At 40.8% G+C, this 11,326-nt stretch overlaps 1 pseudogene across 1 annotated transcript in view; it reads right to left on the bottom strand.

Annotated features, from left to right (window-relative positions):
- Nucleotides 1–308: 308 nt before the first annotated feature.
- LOC308557521 (protein FAM114A2 pseudogene) overlaps nt 309–11,326 on the bottom strand; it is a 34,218-nt pseudogene continuing 23,200 nt past the window's right edge. The window contains exon 2 of the transcript in view: nt 309–1,755. The product of the transcript in view is annotated as a protein FAM114A2 pseudogene (transcript). The remainder of the gene's footprint in view (nt 1,756–11,326) is intronic.

Below are 11,326 nucleotides of genomic sequence, written 5' to 3'. Positions count from 1 at the left end.
GTGTCCCACTAACCTTTATCTAGAGCCATTGTACCTGAACTTTCTTTAAAAAGTTTCTTTTCAAATAATTTATTAATTATAACAACTAGGAGGAGCAGTGTAGAGAACCTGAATACTTCAACCAAGCAGTGAAGGCAGCAAACCTCCTATGAAACTGCTCTCCTGCCTGAATGTCTAAATACTAAATAAGCCTGCTCCCTCACCTTTGGAAGGGCACCCCGAACACAGTGCGTTTCTTGGCCACCGCAAGCCTTAGGTCGATCTCCTTTGTTCTTCAGTGTTCTCGCAAAGGCCTCTGGCCCTGCAGCTTATGCCCCGAGGAATTCAGTCTTGCTCTCAATGATCCAGGCGCCCAGCACAGGCAGGAGGAGCTGAAAGGCATCCTGAGCTTAGAACGCACTGTTTGAGGCCCTGGAAGCACCTCTGTAATTAATGGATTAAGGACGGCTGCCTCTTCTTCGACTCCAGCAGCTGCTAGGCGGGTGGTAAACTCTTTAGACAGCGAGGACGGCTCTTCAGGCACCAGCTGTCATCTGGAGAAAGGTTCTGCTTCTTTCCATAGCTGTGGCTTCCTGCTTCCAGCCGCAGACGGCGCTGCTGTTGGGGGAAACAGTTCACTTGAGGAGGCGGGCGGTTCTGCCAGGCTCTGGGTTGCAAATGCATGGATATCCTCTATCGAATTTTTATTGATTTGCTCAGTTTTTTCTCCTTCCAACTGTTTTTCTCCTTCTTTATTTTCTTAATGGCTTCTCCAGAGATGTCCTGACCCACTCATAGGCTGTATTTCTTGCCCTGGCAAGTTTCTCTGGTTTGGAGGAGACATGCCGCTGGGAAAATAGCTCTGCTATCTCTTTAGTAAAGGCTTCATCTCCTTTTGTCTTTTCCTTCCCTTCCTCAGAGAACTCTGGTAGGGAAAATGCTTCTTTCAGTTTCCAATTCAAGTTTAAGAGTCTCTAATTTTTCTCCACTTAGAGAATTAATATTTCATCTTTACTTCACATACTCGGGAAACCATCTCCAGAGCTGCTCGATGAAAAAAGCTTTTAAATTCATCAAAGAATAGCCCATATGAGTTTTCTTGTCTGTTTCCATAGTAACCTCATTGGTGGCCCACTGCTGCTCTTTCTACTTCGCCTCTCATAAAACCTGAGACGGTGTAGAATCCCTGTTCATCAGACCCTTGGTTCCTTTAAGTCCAGGACTCCCTCCTGCTATTACACCCATTGTCCTTTTCCCAGTTAATCCTGAGGCATCTAACCCCCACTGACAGCGATCTTTTCTGTGCTCTGAACAGCAGTAGATGGCGGAGAATATGCGAAACGGTCCAGTCACTGGGGAGGAGTTTTCATTCTTTTTGGCATTTGCCTCTCCTGTTGCACCCTGAACTCAGTTGAGATTTCTCTGGGCCTAATGATTCCCAGGGCAGTCTCCTCCTTCTTTCTCAATGACTTGAAATACCTTGTCCTGCTGTGGCTACTGTACCTGAGGCTGAGGAAAATAAGCTCTTGCCCCAGGGGCCCAGTAGCCCATGGGGTCTGGGGTACATCTGCAGAAACAGTCTCTGCAGGCAACCTGTGATGCTGAACAGGAAGAACTTCTGTCTTATGGTCACTGGAAGGTTTGGGCTCTGGTTTTTCCCAGTAGAACCTACTGGTTCTGGTTTACTCTGTGACGTGATACTTTGGTCAACAGACTCAGGATTCTTGACTGGCTCAGAGTTCCCATCTTCAAGGATGTGGGTTGTTTTAGTTATCACTAGACATGATTAGATTATAGCCACCACCACAGCTGCCCATGAGTCACTCCTACTACCCAGGAAGCCAACTGGTAACTTATGGAAGAAAGTATCTCTATTCTATACACTGTGCAAAATTAGTTAGAATCATGCATATAATTACAATGATTCAACTATCCCACTCTACTTCTAGAACAATCCAGCACTGTAACTACTTGATTAACAGTAATTTCACAAAAATAATGGTATAAAATCAAGTTTTAGTATAGAAGTTTAAGTACAAAAGCAGAGGCAAAATATTTGCAATAATTACATTTGGAAAAAGTTATGACAAAATTTCCTCCATGAGAATAAAAATGTTGCCTCTTTGATAAGTTGAAGTAAAATATCATGCCATGAGTCCTTGGACCTGAGTTAAAACCTTGGGCTTAATATCTATACTTTCTATGACTATTGACCTGCATAAAACCAGGATAATACCATTTTTGCTGCTCAATTATAAACTCACTTAAGTTTTCCCTCTATTTCTTCTGTAGAGAAGGAAACTTTCTCCCATTTTTCTAATTTCTTATGGTTGGACTCACAATCAAATTAACATATAATGGATTAACAGGAGAGAATGACCGACTTTATTACATATGTGCATGCGGGGGTTCCACAAGAATATGAGGCCCCAAGACACATCGGGCAATTGAGGCTTAAATACCAATCTGGACAAAGGAGGCAAAGTCAGGGGGGTGCGATTTCAAAGGGAAAGAAGGCAATTCACGGGTAAATGAGAAAGAGCAAACACGGGGTAAACACATTCTTGCTGGGCCACCCAGAAACAATGGGACACAGGGCAATCCAACGAACAGACGTGCTGGATCCCCCCTGCTTGTCACACTTAGCTCACACATGCCAAGGTGAATATGCTAAGGTTGCTTCCTGAAGCAGGTTTTTCCATCTGAATTCCTTTGGACAGGCAAAGGAGAGGATCAGAAGCTTTTCCTGAATCTTTTGTTTCTTATAAATAACCAGCTTAAAATAATCAGTTTCCCAAATGTAGTATTTTGGGCGGCAAACTGGCCCTCCTCACTTTCTCCCCTCCCATCTCTCTCCCCACCCCTCTGTCTCCTCCTTCTCTGCTCCCCACTCCTTTTTCCTTCCTTTCTTTTCATTCTTATTTATTTTTCAAAACACCTCCATTATGCTTTAGGAATGCTAGTAGTCTTTGAAGTAGCACAGTGAAAACACAGCTTCATTCTTGGAGCTAACAGTCTCTGGGGAATGAAGGAATCTAAACAAGAAGCTTCAATAAAGTGAGGTATGTTGTATCAGTGAAAGTTTTGGTACTACGAAAAACTAAAAATGAAGCAGCTCTAAAGCTTTGGAAAAACATATACACAACCATTAAATAGAAATACTGTGTGATCTGAAATAGCCCCGTTAAATGTGTAATTTAACCTGTGCACATGGCATGCTGGACAAAGCAATGCTTCTCTCGGATGAGAAATTCCTTTGTCTGCAGGGGCTGCCGTTGTGCCAGCTGCCCGACTTCGTGAGGCCTCCTCTGCTCTAACAATGGCGAGGCGTGGTTTCCATGGTGTTCCAGCAACTGATCTTCCAGACACTGCTATGCAATTGCTTTTTCAAATACAAAATAGCTTATAGAGAATAACATACAAAATTTACATATCCACTGTCCAGTCTTACAAATCTTCTCATGTTGGCGGATTCTTTTCAGATTTTTAAAATAAATTCTACAATACAGATACAGTCAAAGCCCCTTGTGCACTCTATTTTAATTCTACTTCCCATTGTCCTTTCTTGGTGAAACCTAAATTATGTGATTGTCATTTTTATGTAAATATTTGCAATATTACCACAGTATTTATGAACAATATATAACATTATTTTACATATTTTTAAACCATGTTATAAATATGATGTATTCATTTTGCTACTTGCTTATTTTGCTAATTATATACATCTTACAAACATACAGAATTGATATGTAACATAATATGTAAGTGTGCATTTATATATGTATATATATACTGTATTTTAATAGCTGTTCTGCATTCCATTGCTTTATTTCAGAAATTTGTTTGCCTATTTTTATTGAAGAACATTTAGATAGTTTTCAATTTTCACTATTACAAATCAAGTCAAGGCAATTATTGCAAGCCTTTCTTTATATATGTTATTTTTTAACAGTATATAAAAATAAGTATTGAGATTGCTGGATCTAAAGGAATGCAGATCTTTAACTTTGCTAGATACTTTAAATTTCATGGAGTTATATTCTTGAGTTTCCAAGGTCCCATTTCCCTTTGTCCTGCCAAGGAAGAAGTCCCATTTTACTTTTAGCAGAGGTAGGGTTAAAGCCATTGCTAGAGTTTCCTTTCCATGTTGGGGCACAGTCCAATCCAGCATCAGACTAGCTTAGTTTGTGTTTCTAGTTGCAGTCCATCAGTCCATTGTTTGTGGATTCTGCATGGCCATGGGCTATGTGGCCTCTAGGAAAACAGGTAAATGAAATAGAGTCACAAGAGCCAAGAAAGCAAACTCCTTTGTCTGGGATTTCCTATGTATTCCCAAATTTTCATGGGCTTGCCATGGCCCCACCTCATCTGACCAATGATCTCTATCCCCAGGTTTGACTAAAAGACACCTTCCCTAAGTCATCCAGACTTTATTGCTCATGTGTCCATCTCCCCTTTGTTGGACCCCTTCCCCCAGTGATTTTCAGGGAATGGATCGGTGGTTCCCTGGGGAGTGTAAAGCTTCAGCTTCCTGATGAAGCTGCCCAAATAGCCATGCTTTCAATGTCTGGTCTCCCTTTTAGTCCTATCCTATAGTTAATAACTAGCTAATTACAATGGTATTAATCCTCTCTTTAGATAAAACAAGACTCTTTGTAGCTTAAAAATGGGTAAATGAATAAAGGTCTACATCTTCTTATAACTGCTTAATGCTGTCAGAGAGGCATAGCCCTGACTATACCAAGCTTCAGAGGCTTTCCCTACCTGACAGAGGAAGGAGGTGTAAAAGGGAAAGGGATTTTTTCTTGCAGGGAAGAGAGATTCTGCGACGACCAGGTCAGTTTGGTGTCCCTGGGAGGCAGCATAGACAGTGTCCAGAGGATGGTGCATTGGACAAGCAGGCATCCTTGTTGTATCCTAGAAGTGACAAATTTAACAATAAAGTTAAAAGGCAAAATTCAAAAGTGAGGAGACCTATAGCAATTTAAGGTCTGGTGAGATGTAAAAACCCTTATCATAAAGGGAAAGATTAAGTTTACAGTGTCCCAGATTAAGTTGGAGGAGTGGCTTCCCTCAAGACAGGTGTGCTGTACCTGTCTGAAGCCCTTCTGTCTATGATTCTTAACTCAAATTAAGCTAAGGGAAATATTCTAAGGTTTCCCCCTTGAGAAACTGTGGGCTTTTTCTGTCTAAATCATTAAGGCAGAAAAGGGAAAGCAATTTCAAGTAAAGGTGATAGGCTGTCCATGTTTCATTGACTCAACCTTAAGTACAAACCATTGAGTCTCATTGTAGGATACGGTAATGAAGATGGCTTCTAAAGTGAGGTTTATACCTTGTGCATAAATAATCAGGTAAATAGGGACATAGGCATATATTCTATGAAAAGAGAAGGAAGAACACAAAACATAAAGGTTAATGAACCAACCAAAACATAAACCAGTTGAGAAGACTTCCAGATGCAAGGCTTTTTTTGCTGGAATGAAAGCACAGTGACAATCTGATAGATTGTCTGCAGTTAGAACATCTCCAGTGATGTCATCAAGTACTGAGACCTGTATGGCATATACAGACACAGCCGTAAAAATAAAACTTTGGTGACAGTTAACTGTACTGTAGTCCAATATCCATAATTGCACATGGTGATTTCCATTGAAACATAAGTTTTCTCCCTAAGATTATCCTCATTTTCAAAGAGAGTGCATTAAATCCAGCTTTAATTTAGCCTGATTATTTGCATAAAAACAATAATAGTAGTAGATCAAATAGATCATACAGGCTTTTCCAAATTTGCTTTGGTGGAATTTTTATAAAGAATCTATAGATTGAGCTATAGTCAGCACCTCAGGGCAAAGAAGCCAAGACACACAGTTTCCAAGAGGGTTTGCTTGCAATATCTGTAGGTTTGGGTAAATTCCTCAAGTCCTGTGGTCCCCAAAGATGTCTTGAGGTTCCTTTCTTGTCACCTTTCAGGGAAGGTACCTTCATTCTTTACCAAGAAGGATTGCCACCAGCTATGTGACCAAGCAAGGTTCCAGCCCACTACTGCAGTGGGCTTTGATAATCTTTGAGAGTCAATCTTAATTCCTTAAGGATTTCTGGTGACATCCAGAGTCCAGACATCTCTCTCTCACACACATAGCTTTCCAGTCAAAATCTTGGTCAATAAAACCACACCATTTGAAACTGGTCTTATTTAATTTATGCACAGAAACCTATTGACATGACTCACTCATTACGAATTGCCAAATTCTGGAGGGCTAAGGTAAGGAGAAAAAACTAAAAGTAAGCGATTAGTATTTCCTAGACTGGAAGACATATTTCATAATTTTTAGAAACATAGGCTTTTTGCTGGCAGACACACTGACTCTTCAGATAAGAGTTCTTGGAGACCAGGAATTAGCAGTTTAAAGACAGACAGTCTTTCCCTTGACAAACCCAGAGTAAAATTCCTTGCCAGAGTATGCACTCTCAAGGCACTGTGAATGCAGATTGTATTACCTATTGACTTTGGGTAGAAAAGCCAAAAACCTTCCATCCTCTTGAGAGGGAGATGAACATTTAATCTTCTTAAAAGAGGGAGATACTTGGTGGCTGAGGAAAAATATGAGCATCCCCAACATTTTCCTAGCTACATTGTCCTGTTGCCAGAGCCTAGGATTAGCACATGACCTCTCACTGCCAGTCTTGCCCTTCCCAAAGTAGTAATACCATTTTCCAAGTGTGGGGCCTTACCAACAGACAGTGTTGACCAGGCACTGTTTAGTTGGGTTTATTTAACTCCGCATGGGTGATTCGGATGGCCTCTGACCTTACAGGAGGTTTCCACCCTTTACTGTCTTGGGTAGAAAAATTCTGGCTTTTATTTGGCCTCTCATGGGTAAGCTAGAAATTTATTGCTGTCTCTTATATTCCTAACAGCCTCAGTCCCTTAGGAGGCTTGGCAGAATGAGACAGCCTCCTTTAAGAGGGGGAGAACATTCCCTGTTAACTTGACTGGACAGAGATTTAACACCCAGGCCCTGGGGTTAAATTCTGTTAGCAGTCAGTCTCACGATTACTTAATAAAAGCCTTTCATTTTTCTGAGCACCTATACATTTGAGGCTTTTCTCTGTTAGTTATACCTGTGGTAGAAACATTAATGACAAGTAGCAGTGTTTGCATGAGCCAAAATACACAGCAGTTGCATTTCCAATAGAAGCTAAACTTTATCAAGGTTGCCATGGAAGGGGAAACCTCCAAGCAACTTTCACTCTTGCTGCCCTAACGATGAGACGTTGCCAGGGGAACTCACCCTAGGCCTGGGACATAATGGGCACCCCCTGCTTCTCTGGCTCACAGCCGAGGGTTCTGAACCATGTGCCCTAAGCCTGCAGGGCTGGGGGTTCCCGGGACTGCTGGAAAAGAGGAAATTTTTCAGCTGCGTCTCTCAGTAGCAGGCCCATGCTGTGGGGGTAGAGGCAGGGATGAAGCTTTGAATGCAGGCCACAAACTGCTGGGCTGCCAGCCAGCCCTAAGCCCCAGGCTGGGGGAGTGGACGGCCACCGACTTTCTCTCCTGGGGCTTAAGCAAGCAGGGGGCACTGTGGGGGGCTTGTGTGCCTGTAGTAAAATCCAAGCAACATGAGTGCATACCTGTTCCCCTTTTCCTTCCCTGGCCCCGCATGTCTGGGGCCAGCTACAGAGGCCTCTCCTGTGGCAGCCCCCTTCAGCTCACACTGTCAGAGTGGAGGGGAGGTGGCAGGTGAGGTGACACGGGAACGAGGCCGAGCTGTGCGCTTACAGCTCCGCTGGGCTGGGCACACTTGGGGTTTCGCAGGGCAGGCGTAAATTCCAAGGCAGCAGAGGGTGCGTGCCAGTTCACCATGTTTTGTGTTCCTCTGGCACCCATCTGCCCATTGCCCTGCAGGGACCCAAGCATGGGGCCCATTTTGGTGCAAGCCTGGGTGTTCCCAAGCAGTGGTCTGAGTTCACAGGGTGGCAACAGAGAGGAGACAGCTTGCAGAAACACAGGCCTTGGCAGAGAGAGGGATGAATTATATAGTTCCCAGACTAGGGAGAGGGGTTTCATCTCACCACAGTCCCGGTCAGGATTTCAGTCTTGGAGGCTGTGAGCCCCTCTGTAGGGAAGGAGCAGAGAAGGAATGCTTTCCACAATCTCCACAAGTTATTCTTTCCCCGGTGTTTCCTTCACAGAGGGGGCCATCTGTTGTCTGTTGGGAGCACTCCTTGTCCCTACCAGTTGTTGGTGGAAGTGGGCTTCTTGCGATGTCAAGAGAAAAAGAATTTTCTGAGACTCACATGGGGGAATGAGTGGCATTTTTTGCATGCAGTTACATCCTTGAGTTTCCAAGATCCTGTTTCCCTTTGCCCTGCCAAGGAAGGAGCCCCATTTTTCCTTCAGCAAAGCTAGAATGAAAGCCTTTGCCCAGAGTTTCCTTTCCATGTTGGGCACAGTCCAGTTCAGCATCAGGCTAGCTTAGTTTGTGTTTCCAGCTGCAGTCGATTAGTCCATTGCATGTGGGGTCTGCCTCTAGGAACACATGTGAATGCAAGAGAGCCCCAAGAGCCAAGAAAGCAAGCTCCTTTGTTGGGTATTATGTATGTCCAAATTTTTGTGGGCTTGCAAGGGCCCCACCCCCTCTGACCAATGAGCTCTGTTTCCAGGTTTGACTGAGAGGCACTGTCCTTATGTCATCCCAATTTTGCCGCTCATGCATCCATCTCCCCTTCATTGGACCCCCTTCCCCCAGTGCTTTTCAGGGAATGAAGAGATGGTTCCCCGGGGAGTGTAAAATTGCAACTTCCTGGTGAAACTGACCAAATGGCCTTACTTATAATGTCTGGTCTCCCTTTTGCTCCTTTCCTTTGATTGATAACTAGCTAATTACAACTGAATTAATTACTTTCACTATCCAGGCATAAGGTTTTCCATTTCTCCCCTTACCAAAATACTTGAGATTGCCAGATTTTTAATTATGTTCAAAGCAATAAACATGAAAATGTAGTCCATTGATTATATAGAGATCATTTATTCATGTTTCTTGGTCACTTGTACATCCACTTTTATTAGTTGCCAATTTATATACTTCTCCCATTTTCTAAAGGGTATTTTGTCTTTTACTTTTTAGTATGTTGATTTTCTTAAAATTATGCATACAAATCCTTCATCATTTTTTAAATGACTTAAAAATGCTTTTTCGCTTTCAGTGTTTTGTCATTCTCTTTTGTTTTAGTAACTATTGGTGAACTAAAGTTTATCATTTGTACAATATGCGTTTATGTCATTTACAGGGAACAGACTGACAGCTGTCAGAGGGGAGGCGGTTAGGGGCTGGGTAAGAAGAGTGAAGGGATTAAGCAGAGGAAAAAAAAGAAAGACTCATGGACACAGACAACATCACGGTGATTATCAGAGTGAAGAGGGGCAGCAGAAGAGGGTAAAGAGGGAGTAAATGGTGCTGGAAGAAGATTTGACTTGCGGTGGTAAAAATCCAATATACAGATGATGTATTGTAGAATGTACACTTGAAACCTATATAATTTTATTAACCAATGTCACCCCAACAAATTCAATAAAAAATATTTAGAGCTAAAAAATAGAAGAAATCCTGACACTGACAAAATATATTTTATATTTTCTTCTAAAACTTAAATATTTGATAAGACAATTTTTACATTTGTTTTTTTCAACTTATTTTAACAATTCTTGGCTTTGGGTCCTTTTATTCAATTATACAATTAGCTTGAGAGTTTCCATTAATGAAACATGAAATTTTGATGAAATATCTTTAATTTATGAAAATATTTGAGGCAAAATGGCCTTTAAACAAAACTAAGTTTCCCAATTCATGAATGGGATATATCTCTCTCCATTTATTCATGTCTTAGTTTTGTCTTTTAGTGATGTTGAAAAAATAAGTTTAATTCTAATAAGTATTATTGGGCAAAATCAGAGAATTTATGTATTATTTTATTTTGTTTCTCTGAGTTTGATCATTTCTCTTTAGTTATTATGCATACACAGAAATTATATCAAGTTTTAGATTTTAATTTTCTTATGTCTTTATTGATTTCAGAGAGAAGGGAGAGGGAGAGAGAGAGAGAGAGAAACTTCAATGATGAGAGTCATTGATCGGCTGCCTCCTGCACACCCCCTGCTGGGATCGAGCCCGCACCCCGGGCCTGTGCTCTGACGGGGAATCGAACGGCGGTCTCCTAGGTCATAGACTGATGCTCTAAGGCTGAGCCATGCCACCCAGGCTGTTCATCTTTTAATCAAAGTTTTTTCTTAAATTTCTATTGGCTCAATACTTCTGTATAACATTTTAGATTGTCTTTGAAGACACTCATATTTTCTGCCAATATATAAAAACTTTTATCAATTTCCTTGTATTTTGTAAAACTCTTATTTGGCTTGTGATACTGCCTTGGCTGTGATAATATATATGAAATTGGTGGACATGGAGAGGGAAGAATCATTACCTGGTTATTAATTTCTATGGTCATGTGTCTATAAAGTTTTCCCAATAAAATGATATTTGCAATTGGTTACGAAATTAAGGAAATTTGCTTAGTCTTATTTATTTCGTAATCAGTGATTTTTCTTAAATATGTTTCTGAATCTACTATGATGATCATATAGTTGGTGTGCTATGTTGACAAAATTTTCTAATGTTGAAATATATTTGACTTTCTTTCAAGTACCCTTTTAGCCATGGTTCATTTTTTTTTTTTTTATGGTTGGAATTGATGTGCTAGTTGTTTTTTTTAAACTTAGAATATTTATATATATTGTTTAGCTTTTGACATAAATTATTGTTGTGAAATAAATTAATTAAATTCACATATTCTTCTATTCCCTAGAATAATTTATAATAAGTATAAAAATTAATTCCTTAGTTAGATAAAAATCATTTAAAAACAAAACTAGAAGTGGTGAATTTCTGAAGGAGAGATTGTGATTGACTTCATATTTTAGTAATGTTCCTCTAGTTCCCTCTTCCCCTTCCCCTTCCCATCTCTCTCTCTTCCCTCTTCCCTCCCTCTCTCAGCACCCCTCCTACTCCCCTCCACCTCTTCTCTCTCTTTCTCTCATGTTTCTAGATTATTTTCGGTTACTTCAGTCTTTCTTTTAAAATTTTCTCTCAAAGGTATAAATTTACTTTTAGTTATTATTCGCTCTGCATTCTCTAAGTTTTAATATATGATATATTTCACTGTTATTATGTAATTTTTCTAGAGATTGCCTCTTCAGTCTATAATCATTTAGGATTGCATGTTCAAAATTTCTAAAGTAGGGTTTCTACAGTGTATTTGGAAATTTGCTGTGATTTTTAGCTAC

The sequence above is a fragment of the Miniopterus schreibersii genome (genome assembly GCF_964146895.1).
Source record: "Miniopterus schreibersii genome assembly, chromosome: 5".
Lineage (NCBI taxonomy): Eukaryota > Metazoa > Chordata > Mammalia > Chiroptera > Miniopteridae > Miniopterus > Miniopterus schreibersii.
Note: the sequence above shows the minus strand (reverse complement) of the source record. Positions and strands in the feature narration are given on the sequence as shown.